Raw genomic sequence first — 14,598 nt, 5'->3', positions numbered from 1 at the left:
TCTAACGGGCCCCTGTGTGGCTCAGTCGTTAAGCGTCTGCCTTCGGCTCAGGTCATGATCTCAGGATCCTGGGATCGAGCCCCGCATCAGGCTCCCTGCTCTGAGGGAAGCCTGCTTCTCCCTCTCCCACTCCCCCTGCTTGTGTTCCCTCTCTCGCTGTCTCTGTCAAATAAATAAATACAAATCTAAAAAAAAAATCTAACATACATACAACCATGGTCAGCGCAGTGACTCAGCCTGAGAGGGTATTTTTTAATCCATGACAAATGTTTGAAAGCTATCTAATTGTTCCCTCTCTTCCTAATTAGGACACTGGAAATTGCTAGAACATAGAGTTCACTGAACCATTCTAGAGTCCCTTACATTTAGGTGGCACTTTTAATTCTCTGTAATGTATTTTTATTTATTGTCGCACTTTATTCAATGCCAGGAGAGTGGATAGGGCAGGTGTCAGGATTCTCATCTGACAGATCAAAAAGGTAAAACACAGCAAGGGTTTGCCTTTGGTCGCAGAGTAAATTAGGAGCAGACTTGGATCTAGGAGTGAGGTCAGCCTCTTTGGGTGGTCCCCTGACCCAGGCTTGATAGAGTTTCAGAACTTTGTATCTAGGCCTGTGAGCTCACCTGAATCTCACTGCCTCTGACCTACAGGTGAGGTTTGGAGACAACCCCCACGTCGGGAATCTCAGTCACAGGGCCAGTACCCTTCCTCCCTTCTAGACAGAGCAGGTGTAGATAAAGGAGACGCAGGCTGGCTGTCCCTGTGCCAGGGGCTAATGGGCGATAGGAACTAACCAGATTTGCATTTTTCCTATCACCTTCTTAGGCTCTCAAACTGGTACTGGTAGTAAACCGTATTCTTAAAATAAGTATCAGTAATGGATAAAACGTTCTAAATAGTTAAACATTACAACTAATTAGAAATTGAACGTATCCAGGTGCTTTGGCTTCACTTACACAGGGGGTTTGCTAAAGATCCTCTGGTGAGGGTGGCTGGGCCAGGATCTTTGTTCTGTCCCCCAGACCTTGTTTTCTATGTCTTGATCAGTTCTTTTCTGTCATTCTAGGTGTTCTGTGTGTGTGTTGAGAGTAAGAAGGAGGGGGTGTATATTTGTAAACTTTCTGCTATACATCCAATGCCTGGTTATTCCATTACAGGGGTTTTGCTGTCCTGGCTACAAAATTTATTCTTTTTCTCCTCCCCAATACCCTGAAATTTTGTGTCTCAGATCATTGACTTCATTGGTTATATCAGCCTTCCCCTCCCCCTCTTCAAGAGAGACACTGTTTCTCTTTCTCAAGAAATTTTATGGTTTAGGTGGGAAAAATCTGGCTCCCCACAGAGCCCTGAGAGGAAGATCCAAGAAAGAAAATAATCCTGTATTTCTGGCATTTCCTGGCTGCCCAAACCATCCCTCTACAGCTGACATTGATAAAATTTCATCAAAGGCATTGGTCAATCAGGCTACGGGGTTTTAAAACATCACTTACTATGTGAGTCATATCAGCACTTAAGACCCTGGTCTTTTTTCTGCGTAGAATGTGGCATATGCTGTCTGTTTTGCATGGCCTCACATTCCTAAGGACTCAACACAGCCCCTCGAGTAATTGCAAAGCAATTTTAAAATAAAGTTTGACACTCCTGACAAACACTCCTGACAAAGCATTTTTGAACAAATGGAAAGACACCCTCTTCTTGTACAGGATGACTCAACATTATAAAGATGTCCTTTTTCCTAAGTTAATTTTAAAATTGAATGCAATACCAAAAAGCTTTTTTACTTCACATGGAAAAACAGAAATGCAAAAATAGCCAAAAAACACTTGAAAAAGCACAAGAGATGACTAGCCCTACCAGACACTAGAATATACTATAAATCCTCTGTAATTAAAAGTGTGGGGGCGCCTGGCTGTCTTGGTCAGCAGAGCCTGTGGCTCTTGATCTCAGCGCTGTGAGTTTGAGCCCCACGTTGGGTGTAGAGATTACTCAAATTTAAAAAAAAAAAAGGGTGGCAGTACCACTAAGACCAACAGACCAGGGAAATAGAAAATGAAGTCCAGATATACACCCAAGTACATAGGGAAATTTAGTAGACCTTGTAAAGGTGGCATCTCAGGGACGCCTGGGTGGCTCAGTCAGTTAAGTGACTTTGGCTCAGGTCATGATCCCAGGGTCCTGGGATTGAGCCCCTAGTCAGGGGTCCTGCTCAGCAGGGAGTCTGCTGCTCCCTCTGCCACCTGCCCCCGGCTTGTGCTGTCTCTCTCACAAATCTTAAAAAAAAAGTGGCATCTCAAATCCTAGGGCAAAGATGGACATTTTAATAAATGATGCTATTCACCATTTCCAAAAAAGTGGAAACGCCCCAATGTCCATCTAACAAATAAACAAAACAGTATATATTTATATAATGGAGTATTCAATAAAAAAATTGATACATTCTACAACATGACTGAACCCTGAAAACATGCTAAGTGAAAGAAGGCAGTCTCAAAAAACCACCATTGTGTGATTCCATTTATATGAAATGTCAAAATTAGGCAAAACCATAGGGTCAGAGAGTGGTTAGCGGATGCCTGGGGTGGAGAAGAATGGGGAATAGATACAAGGTTTGTTTTGGGGGTGATGAAAATGTCCTAAAGTTAGATTGGGTTGATGGTTGCAGAATTCTGTGGCTCTATTAAAACCATTGAATTGTATACATGAAAGGCGTGACTTTTCTGGTGTATGAATTACATCTCAATAAAAATGCTAAATAAGGGACAAAGGACAATTGAAAAAATGGAGAAGGTATTTTTCAAACTTATGAAAAAAAGTTCAGAGTCACTTATAATGAGAGAAATGCAAATTAAACAACACGGAGAAACCACTTCTTACGATATTGTCAAGAACAACTAAGTATTACAGTACAGTCTGTGGGCTGTGGGGAGACAGGCACTCCCACATGGTGCTGGTTGGAATGCAAACTGCAAAGAGAATTAGGCAATACCTACCAGAACTGCATATGCAAAGTGACCCAGCAATAACACGCCTAGGAAACTATCCTGCAGGCATACTTCCAACAATGTGAAAATAGAGGTGCACAAGGTTATCCATTGCAATATTGCTGGTAACTACAAATCTAAATGCTCATTCATAGGGGACTGGGCTGTTACTCAGTCAACAAAATGAATGAACTCTTACCATTTGCAACGACGTGGATGGAGCTAGAGTGTCATGTTAATTGAAATAAGTCAGAGAAAAATACCATATGATTTCACTCGTATGTGGAATTTAAGAAAACATAATTGTAGGGGAAGGGGAAAAGAGGGAAGCAAACCATAAGAGGCTCTTAACTATAGAGAACAAACTGAGGGTTGATGGAGGGAAGTGGGGGGGATAGGCTAGATGGTGAGGGGTAGTAAGGAGGACATTTACGATGAGCACTGGATGTTGTATGTAAGTGATGAATCACTGTATTCTCCTGAAACCAATATTACACTGTATGTTAACTAGAATTTAAATAAAAATTTGAAAAAGAAATGCTCATTCATAGGGGACTGATTAGGCTATAGTTCATCTGTAAAATGGAATACTAAGCTCTATAAAAGAATGAAGATCTCCATAAAACTGATATGGAGTGATTTCCAGGATATATTGTTGAGTGAAAACATGAAATGGGGCACCTGGGTGGCTCAGTCAGTTGGGCGTCTGCCTTTGGCTCAGGTCATGATCCCAGGGTCCTGGAATCAAGTCCCGCATTGGGCTCTCTGCTCAATGAGGAGCCTGCTTCTTCCTCTCCCTTTGCCCTCCCCCATGTTCTCTTTCTCAAATAATCTAAAAAATAAACATGCAAAAAGCATCTATAGTATGCTATCCTAAATGTAAGAAAGAAGGGATATAAGAAAAATATATGTAATTTTTTCCTTTGTACAGAAAAAGTACAGGAAGAATAAACCAGAAACTAAAGCGATAGGTTACTGTTGTGGGTTGAACTGTGGTCCTGCCCTCTTTCCCCGCAGCCCTCAAAAGCTATGTTGAAGTCCTTATCTCCAGTCCATCAGAATGTGACCTTATTTAGGAATAGGGTTGTTGCAAATATAATTTGTTGAGATGTGGTCATACCAAAGTAGGGTGGGCCTCTAATCCAATGTAAGGACTAGCATCCTTATAAGGAAGATGGCTATGTGAGGAAAGAGACACAAAGGGAGAGCACCATGTTAGGATGAAGGCCATGGTAAGGGTGATCTACCTGCCGAGGAACAAAAATATTGCCGACAAACCACCGGAAGCTAGGAAGTGGCAAGGAAGGATTCAGATGGAATACGGGCCCGCAGACCCCTTCACTTTGGACTCCCAGCCTCCAGAACTGTGAGATGATAGGTTTCTGTCATTTTAAGCCACTTTGTTTGTGGCACTTACAAAATGGCAGCCCTAAGAAATACAGTTCCCTACGGTGGGTGAGTGCGAAAGGGGTTGAGAGAAGGGAGGAATTAGAATGGGGGAGTGGGGATGAGGAGGGAGCAACATTCTCTGAATAAACCTTTTTGTGAAGCTCTGACTTGGAACCATGGTAATGTTTCACATACCACCCAAAATTAAACATTTAAACTCAACCAGGATGGGGATGCCTGGGTGGCTCAGTCGGTTAAGCATCTGCCTTCAGCTCGGGTCATGATCTCGGGGTCCTGGGATTGAGCCCCACATTGGGCTCCCTGCTCAGGTTAACCTCACCAGTGAGAAGTCGTGTTGATAGCATGCAGCCCTGATATAAGACCGTGAGAAGGGCACTGTGCCCTTCTCACCAAAAACTTATAACTCCACTACAATAATGAGAAGACATCAGACAAGCACAAATAGAGGTGGTCTATAAAATAACTGGCTAGGGGCACCTGGGTGGCTCAGTCGGTTAAGGGTCTGCCTTTGGCTCAGGTCATGATCCCAGGGTCCTGGGATTGAGCCCTGCATCCGGCTCCAAGCTCAGCACGGAGTCTGCTTGTCCCTCTCCTTCAGCTCCTCCACCTGCACTGGCTTGTGCACTCTCTCTCTCATAAATAACATCTTAAACAAAAAAAAACTTTAAAAAAAGATACTGTTTTTCTTCCATCTACTATAAACAATATTCTTGGCTTCCTCTCAGCACCCCTACTTTGTCTTCCAGCTGGCTTCCTCTCCTTCCTTTCTCTTAAATCCTATTCATCTGACTTTGAGTTTTGCATTTTGAAGATTCATAATGGTTACGTTTTGTTCTGAAACCATAATTTAGTCTCCCTTGCACTACCCATTGGTTAAGTCCAGCAGCTGAAAACCAGTAAGCAACAATCGTATTGTTATGACCAGGTAAATAGTGTTCATACTAATTTACACAGTGTATGCACTATAATTAACGTTCCTTTTTTGGTGCAGCTTTCTGTTTTCCTGGAATTTCTCCTTAGCTCTCTTTTTTGTTTCTTCCACCAATTATCTTTATCGTATTCCCAGTTATTTCCAAACTTTTCATAACTTAAGTATTCTATTAAGTTCCCATTTTTCCCCAGGGATCTCTTTTCTGGGATTCCTGGCTTCCTGCTCTGGTCGGGACTATTTGCTCGAGGAATCTCTGGGATCCCTTGCCTCCCTCCTAGACTGGCTATAGTATTTCTTAGGTCTTACTTCTTCCTCAATTTGATCCCTCCGTTTTCAAGAGCATATATTAAAGTGAATTCATAAGAAAGGTTTTAAATTAAATCATTTCAGTCCTTACTTGCCTGAAAATGCCTTAGCTTTACCCTCATGTTCAAATGATAGTTTTGCTGGGTACACAAATGTTGATAATCTTTCTCTCTCAGAATTGTAAGGTCTTTGTCCCACTGTCTTCTAGGATTTACTTTTGCTGTTGCCATTCTGATACTTGGTTTTTGGTGGCTATTCTGTTTTAGTCTCCCTTGAAGCATTTAGGTTCTTCCTCAGTCTCAGTATTGTGAACTTTCATGTTATATCTAGGTATGAATATATGAATCTATTAAATTTACTAGGCACTTAGTGGGCCATTTTAATTGCAGCGTCACTCATTGACATTATAATGTCATTCAGCATTAGATATTTTTCTTACATTCTTCTTTTCATTATTTCTTCCCTTCCATATTCTTGGTCCTTTTTTCAGAAACTCAGAAGATACGAATTTGGACCTCCTAGGTTGGTCTCTGTGCCTTTTCTTTTTCTCTCTGATATTTAGTGTGTGTGTGTGTGTGTCTGTCTGTCTTATTTTTTGTGTCTTTGTGTATTGGTTTTATTTTACTTTCTGGGAGATTTCGTATATTTCTGTACTCTCTGTTAAATATCTATCTCAGCAATCATTAATTTCTAAGACTTCTTTCTTGTATTTTTTTTAAAATACACTCTGTTCTTGTTTTAAGGACATGATATCATCTCACATTTTTCTGAGGATATTATTTACAGATTTTTTTAAAGCCTGTTCCCTGAATTACCTTTGTTTCCTCTGGAGTCAATTTTTCTGTTTGTTTAGGTTTTTCATTCATGTAATTTGAACCAACTGTCTGGTGACCCTTGGATTTCTGTTCATGTTTAAGAATGAGGGATTAAGAAATTGTGTGACTGGGAGAGGCCTGTCATCCAGCCGACGACTGAACAGGAAACCAGCTGTCCAGAGGATGCTGGAAATGCTAGAATTGAGACAACTCTAGAGATGCTCAACTTCGTTAGGAGAGAACTGCTAATTAAAAACAAAAATGTTAAGTATTTTTCCAAGAGAACAAACCCTAGCTTCCAAGAGTTCTGTGTATGAGAGGGGGAATCTGTGTATGAGGCTGGCCAGCTCACTTTCTTCCGGGCATGGCTTGGCACAGTGGAAGTCTCCAGCCTGGGTTCAATCTCTGGTCCCTGTATTGAGAACCTCATGTGAGTGGCTGTCATATCACAGGACCCAGACTTCCTCCAACTGCAGGTCCCACTAGGACATCACCCCCAATCTCCGCAAGCTCAGCTGGTAAAGGCCGATGCCAAGTGGTGTTCTCTGTGCGGCCCTAAGCCTGTGGAGTAGGGCGAGCTCTATAAATAGCAGCGGTGATTACAGAGTAACACTCCTTTTAAAGGCTGGGACTTTATAGCTTTCCATTCAAAACAGTCCTGGCCCAGTGTTTAGTCTCTCTGGGGGGCAGCTGTAAAGGCCACCTTGTTTCACAGCTAAGGAGAGGTTACAAGGCAATTAAAATATTTTTGTCTCTTTTCTCTTTTGATGATTATTCCCATGCGGTGGCAGCCACTAGAGCAGTTCCGGCCCCCATTACCCACAGGGGAACTCGAGAACATAGTGGCAACCACAAGCCCTGATGCTGAGCTAGGATTAGAGTTTCAGCTTTAACCCTTCTGTTGGTTTTCAGAGACTGAGAAGTAAAACTCAGGAATGCTGGTGTCTTTAATAGTCATAGCTAGGCAACTGTCACTCTCCAGAGGTGCTTTTCCCCTTTAGGAATAGAGTAAATGCTTCTTGTACCAGAGTAATTAGATGCTCTAAACTCTGCATATGCTTTGGTCTGATAAATGCAGTAATTGCACAAATAAATGCACATTCCAGCCGCAAGGAGATATGTGGGGAGAGACAACATTCCACATCAATTAATTCTGAATGGTGACAAGCAATAATAATGCTGGTCATAAAAATTATCATCATATGGAAAGAATAGCTATCATGATCTTAAAATTGAGTCTGACATATATAGCTTCTTCATAATGTTCACTAACCCTCATTAACTCCTCAGGGCAGGCTAAGCAGAGATCGTCACCACCCCCATCATTCAGGTGAACACACAGGGGCCTGGTGATGTCCTGGCACTAGTTATCGGCCAACGCCATATTGGGCCCATCAGAAATCAACATGCTCCTTGTCGTCCTTCCCCCTGGGGCCTGGTGGCCAGCGGGCAACAGTCCGCACCACAGTCCTTGACACTCCTCCCAATTCTCTCTCTCAGAGCTGAGGTGATGGAGGCTGGTGTCTGCACTGGCCTGAAGAATGGATGAGGCAGGGAGAAGGGAAGAGATGATTTGGAATATTAAGGATTCTCCAACTCAGCAGGAACAGATTCTGCAAAACCCTGTTCTTTCTCTCCTCTAAAAGGGCAATTATGAAAAATATTTCCAGAAGGAAAATATTATGCAAATTAAATACAGTTATGACTGTAAATCATTGACGAAAAATGTCAGCACTGTTTTTGGACCCCAGTGTAGGCGCTAAGGACTGTTGGTGGTGATGCCGATGGAGTGGACATCTAAGACCAAAAGGACCAGGGAGATGACCAGGTCCAGATCCCTTGTTTTACAGGTGACAACACTGAGGCGGCGGGAGTCAGGGGTGGGGCACAGTTAGTGAATTCTCCTCGTGATTGGAGATGGCATTAGTAAAGCAGCCAGCACAGAGTCAGGTACAAAGCAGGTACTTAAACATCAGTTAGGAAAGTGTTCAGCTGCGAGCGACAGAGAGCTGGCTTTATAGGTGTGTTTTTCTCACGTAACAAGTCCACGGGTAGGCATGGTGGTCCTGGGTGTTCCTGAGCCTAAATAAGAGAAAGAAGTCCTGCTCCTCAGGAGCTATCTTCCCAGAGGCTGGGTGGGGTTCTGGGGACACAATGTGACCAGAGAAGAGGGACCTTTTGGGAACCATAAAACAAACCAAGGATATTTAACTTAAAGGGGAAGAGCCCAGTGGAAACCTGACCACTGTTGTAGAGATGACAACCTAGAGAGGTCCTATGCTGCCCAAGAGGTTAAAAATAGGATCAGGGAAGGATGCCTAGCTGGCTCAGTCAGTAAAGCATGTGGCTTTTGATCTCAGGGGTCATGAGTTCGAGCCCCTGTGGGGGGGTAGAGATTACTTAAAAAAATGAATCAGGGAGTGCAGTTGTTGGATGACAAGTGAATTCAACAGGAATAATTCTAATGATACACACTTATTGAAAATACTGAGTTTCCTGGAGATATTCAAGTTGAATAAGGAACTGGGAAGGAGTTTGTGTGTGGAGGAGGCTAGAGGGGAGAGGGGGGGAAGGAAGGAATAAGAGGGAGAGAAGGAGGGTTACGGCACTGAATGGAGAGATGATCTCCAAATTCCCTTTTGGAACAATTCATTTAACAAGTATCTGCTTAGTTTCTACTGTGTTCCACACAGGAACCTTATTTTCCAAATAAGAAGCTGGCCTGACACTTACAGAAAAGCTAACGGAGAGAACATGGTGTCTGATGAGTGTTATTTACTGATCGACTCCTCAGGAACCACTTGCCTTCTGGAGATCCCATTCCACCACTCCCAGTGTCCCCCTCCCACTCCACACAACGGGCCTGTTTCCGTTCAGGTTCCCAGGACCAGCGCACAGGACAGTATGTGTAGTTCAGCGGCAGCACTTCTTCCAGATACACTGGAGTCCGGGCTTAGTATCTGTCCCATGTGGTGTCCAGATGTCTGAAAGGCAGCTGGGAAGTACCAGAAAGGTAGTAGGCAGGTCGGTCATTGATTGGCTGTCATTTAGACTCTCTGGCCCTCACTTCTCTCACCTGGAAAATGGGAGAGGATATCATCTTTCTCACAGAGTTACCGTGAGTACGCAGTGTGCTTTGTACAGTGACCAGCCCTAGGATGGATTCAACAGATGTGGTTCATTTAGTTCCTCTGTCTCAGGTCTGCCACTGATTTTATGTCACTTTTCCAGGTCTCGATTTCCTCTCGTGGGACTAGAACAAACCCTGTGATTTCTTCCAGCTCTGAACCTTCTGGGGCCCGAAACAAAATGGCTGCCACGATCTCCCAGCCTTCACCAGGGAGGTGGTCTCTGCCAGGAGGTGGCACCACTAATTCATGTTTCCAGCAGAGATGTGGGCTGACCATTTGTTAATCTCCCCTCAGCTTTGAAAAAGAGCCTGAAAACTCGCCTGCTTAGCAGCTACTTCTTTGTTTGTTTGGTTTTTTTTTTTTTTTTTAAAGATTTTATTTATTTAATTGCGAGAGAGAGAATGAGAGACAGAGGGCACCAGAGGGAGGAGGGTCAGAGGGAGAAGCAGACTCCCCGCTGAGCAGGGAGCCCGATGCGGGACTCGATCCTGGGACTCCAGGATCATGACCTGAGCCGAAGGCAGTCGCTTAACCGACTGAGCCACCCAGGCGCCCTTTTTTTTGTTTTTTGTTTGTTTGGTTTTTTTTAAAGATTTTATTTATTTAATTGCGAGAGAGAGAATGAGAGACAGAGAGCACCAGAGGGAGGAGGGTCAGAGGGAGAAGCAGACTCCCATTAGCAGCTACTTCTAAACTGACTTTTAAAATCATGGTGCTGATGTTTCCTGAATGTGACAGGATTTTCCACTCTTGTTCCCGGCATGTCAAAATTGTCTTCCTTTGGACAGTCATCAGTATTTCGGAAAGGGGTAAAGAGAGAACTCTGATGAAGCCAACTTCGCCTTTGCCCAAAAGCAAAACTGCAGATACTAAGCCTGTGCCGTTGAATTGCACCCACCATAGGCCATTTGCATGCTCTTGGAGGGCGCAAATGGCCACTTATGCTGGCAATTGCCTAATTGCCACGTAGGAGGTCACAGATAGAATTTTGCAGCCTCAGATCTCTGGCAGCAGCCAGGCTGGAGTGGCCCAGAAAATGTGGTTTTTGAGTCTTCTTGGGTTACTGTGAAGAGGATCAGTCTTGTGCAGTGTGAGCAGGACAGGAAAAGGACTTAAGGCCAATAGAGCCAAATTCCTAATTTTACCCAAGGCCAGTTCTGGATATGTAAAGTGAATTTAAGATGAAAATTCCCTCACTCTCTTCCACCCGTTGACTTTTCTCAAGAGTTAAAGAAACGAAAGAAGGGAGGAAAGAAATGGAAAAGAGAAGAGGGGGACAGAAAAAGAGACAGGTAGGTTGTTTTGTGAAATAGTTAACATTCAAATAATTATCCTGCCTTTTCCCTCCTAAGAAATAATTTTAAGATTTAGAAAGTGAAGATATATCAAGATTAATGGATCGTTGCTTCTAGCTTGCCCTATCTGTTTTACACACGTAAGCTCTAAGCATTTATTTGGTTGGAGGCTGGAAAATTAGTGGGTTAAATCAGATTATCCTGTGGATTGATTTTGACCTTTTGAATGTTAGGTTGTCAAAACTTTCTTCTCTGGTACCAGCCTCAGCAGAAAATTTAGGTTGTATTCATTATGAAGAAGAAAAAATTACTTTCAGACCCTATGCAAGATTTTTTTTTATCATCCAAAAAAGATGATGATTCCTAGTTTATAGCAAAACAAAAAAACAAAACAAAACAAAAAAGCAGTGCAGGCAGAACAGTTTCTTCCCTGGTCTCTTTTATTAGAGCTAAACTGATTATTTTAGATTGCGAGAGAAATCACATCACACGCCATCAAGTCTTATTGATGGTGGTGTAAATCTTATTAGGTAAAGTAATTTTTCATCATTACTAACTAGCCAAGTACTTCGTAAGTGGCTTTGGAATTTACATTAAAAACCCACATCTTTTTGGTCTTTCAAGGTTTGGGAGGTGGAATGGGACCAGTGGGTTGTCAGCATGATGGCTCTGCCATGTCATGTAGATGTCACTGAGGACGGTTGCTTCACTGGGTTGGGAAGGCTGGGGTTGGTAGGTGCCAGAACATTCCCTCCTGCTCGTGCCCCCACACCATCTGCACAGTGGGAACAGGTGGCATGTGGGTGACAGCATGATCATGGTTTCATCTGTTGCTGCTTATGGAAAGAGAACTTGCCTGTTGAGCTTTCGGCTTTCTCCTGGTCTAATGAGTGAGTCCTACTCTAAAATTATCCAGGCATCTCATGACTCCACCAACAAATGAGCTCTATTAGAAGGTTCTGCAGTGGCTTTTTGAAAATGTCTCAATAGCACGGCCCGTCCTTGGAGAAGGTAATGCCTTCTCCTGCTTGCTTGAAAGTCACACTTCCGGTGTGTGAATGCCTTTTGTGACAGCACGTGAAAGGTGGAGAGTTTTCTGTTTTGAGAAGCAAATCCAGACAGATTTCTGGAAGATACTTCAGGTCTTACTTCCTTCTTTGAGACTTTCCCACAGTATCGAATAGGGATTAGGGGACCAATCCTACAGGCTCTTGTGAGGGATAGCGCTTTATTAAAATGCATGTGAGGCGGGAAGAAACCAACATTTATTAGAAACACACTATGAAGGAGACGTTTAACACATGATATGATTTATCTCACTTAATCCTCAGGACGACGTATGAAGAAGGTTTTGTTTTCCCGGTCCTTAGATGAGGAAACAGGTTCATGAAGAGAGAAGGAGTAACTTGTTCTGAGTCACACTGCTTCCAGGTACTAGAAGGGGAGGTGAAATCTAGGTTTGTCTGACTGGCCCTGTGCTTTTATGATATTCCATGTAGGCTGGTTTGCTCTAGAAGTGCAGAATGCTACTTGTCCATCATTCCGCAGCGCTTACTATGTGCTAAGCACTGCTTTAAGTTAGGACAGCCCGCGCCACGCTGACTGCGAAGAGAGGAACTGCCTGAGCCTGGAGGCAGGGGCTGGGAAAATGGGCACCAGGATGGGCCAGAGGAAACACCAACAGCCCCAAGAGTGAGGCAGGGTGGCGCTGGAGGCGAGGGAGAGGCAGTCCAGTCCGCCTTGGTACCAGGCTCGCATCTGCACCAGAGCATTATTGCAGACGGACTCAGGGCAGCCTGCAGTGGGGGAGGATGGTCCCCTCCCCGTGCCATGCTGCTCAAAACTGCCAAAGGTCCCAGTAAATAGCGGCCAGAAGACCAGGAAACTTGCAAAGCCAACCAGCTGAAGCAGGTTTTAGACTCACTTGAATGTCTTCGCGGCCACATCCCTCAAAGCAATGACGTTCTGGAGAGCCTGGCCTTTGCAGCTGAACTTGGCTTCCCATCTCTGCTTCAGCCCACTTGCTGTGTGACCTTGCACCTGAGTTTCCTCATCTTTAATAATAACTGCCTTATAGGGTTAGCATAAGGATCCAATGAGATCATTCCCGAGATGTGTTTAGCACAGGCCCCGCGTGATGTCAGCATCCTACACACGTCTTCTCTAGGATTTTGCCTTCTTAGGTACCCCACTCCCCCTGGCATTTCTGCGTTCCTCACCTCTGTCTCCCCTCGGCCTGAGACCACACCCTGGGCTCTCTCACCTTCATCCCAAAACAAAGCAAAACACACCTTCCCTCAACTACTCAGTGGTGCTACCCTCCTCATTCTCCTCGTGGCACCTCCTCCAATCTTCCTTTAAAAAAAGAAAATTAAGTTTTAACTGACATATGACATTTTTCCAATCTTCTTAAAAGAGGACTCATAGGGTGCTAGTCCCCAAAAGTAGGGACATGTGTTTTGCATATTTCTGCATCCCCAGTGTCTATCCTAGTGCCTGGCGTAGAGCTGGCCTCAAATATTTCCTGAATAAATGCATGAATATCTCCATTTCCTCATTATCCTCTCCCAACTGGTACCCTTGCAGTCTGGCTTCTGCTCTTGCCACTCTTCATAAACCTCTCTTTGCATAATTGCCCCTGACTTGATTACCAGAGCTAGGGCTTGTGTTTCCATCCTCTTCCCTCTGAGCTCTCTCCAGCCAGTTCAAGTCTTTAAAACAGCCTTCACTTTGCAGTGAAGAGTAAATGCAAAAGTACTCCAAGGGGCACGGGCAGGCTGAGCTCTCCAGTTCTTAGTCATCCAATTAGTCAGCAGTATCCTTTGAAGTCCTCTGAGGTCACCTCTCTTTGATGGGGGTGAGTGGCATAAGACAGTGAACATCCCAGAAGCCATCTTCCCTGATCTCAACAGCTGGAAACAATTTCTTCCTGCCCTGACATGCTGCACTAAGCTTTATCTGAGCTTCTCTAATGGAACTCTCTCTTTCTATTTTGAGTTATGGTATTTATAACCAGATCTGTGCCACCTGCTATGTGTGTACCCTTTGAGGGCAGGAACCAGGCTTTTTCTCATCCTCCTATCCTGCTCAGCCTCTAGCCGAGGGTCATACAAATGAACCCACTGACAGAATTGTGAAAGGAAGAGGAGACCTTGGATAACTATGAAAAGCCTGCCTGTGGAGAGTTTTATAACAAGCTTTTTCTCTCCTGTTAGACTTCGTAAAGCCCCTCAATGTACTCAGCCCTGGCCTGGGTATAGTAGAGGGGTAAGATAGAGTAGAGAACTAGCTTGTAATCTAGGTGTGACAAGCAGATGTATATGGAACAAAGTTAAATAGCAATTCAAAAATGCAAGAAAAAGAGCAATGAACAGTGTGGAAAGAACAAACCCATATTCAAATAATAATTATTGAGTAGCAACTACGTGCCCTCTGTGTGGTATACTGCCCGGGGCTAGGAGGATGTGGCAGTGATGAGGGGTGGTTTTGGAAGGGGGTAAGGATGATACTGAACTCTTTTGATTACCCCACTTAATTTTCCATAGCACAGGATAGGGACGTCCTGGACTTCATTACAGTCTACAAGCTATAGTTATTGGGCACTGCCCTCTTTCATGCCCGCATGGTTCCAATGCAGTAGAATAGTTAAGAGTGAGAACCCCGGGTCAGCAGGATCTGGGTCTGAGTCCCGAATCTACCACTGTGGCTTTGGCAGGCCGCTTTCTCTT

The sequence above is a fragment of the Phoca vitulina genome, unplaced genomic scaffold (genome assembly GCF_004348235.1).
Source record: "Phoca vitulina isolate PV1807 unplaced genomic scaffold, GSC_HSeal_1.0 scaffold20, whole genome shotgun sequence".
NCBI lineage: Eukaryota > Metazoa > Chordata > Mammalia > Carnivora > Phocidae > Phoca > Phoca vitulina.
The sequence above is the reverse complement of the archived record's forward strand: the minus strand, read 5'-3'. Positions refer to the sequence as shown.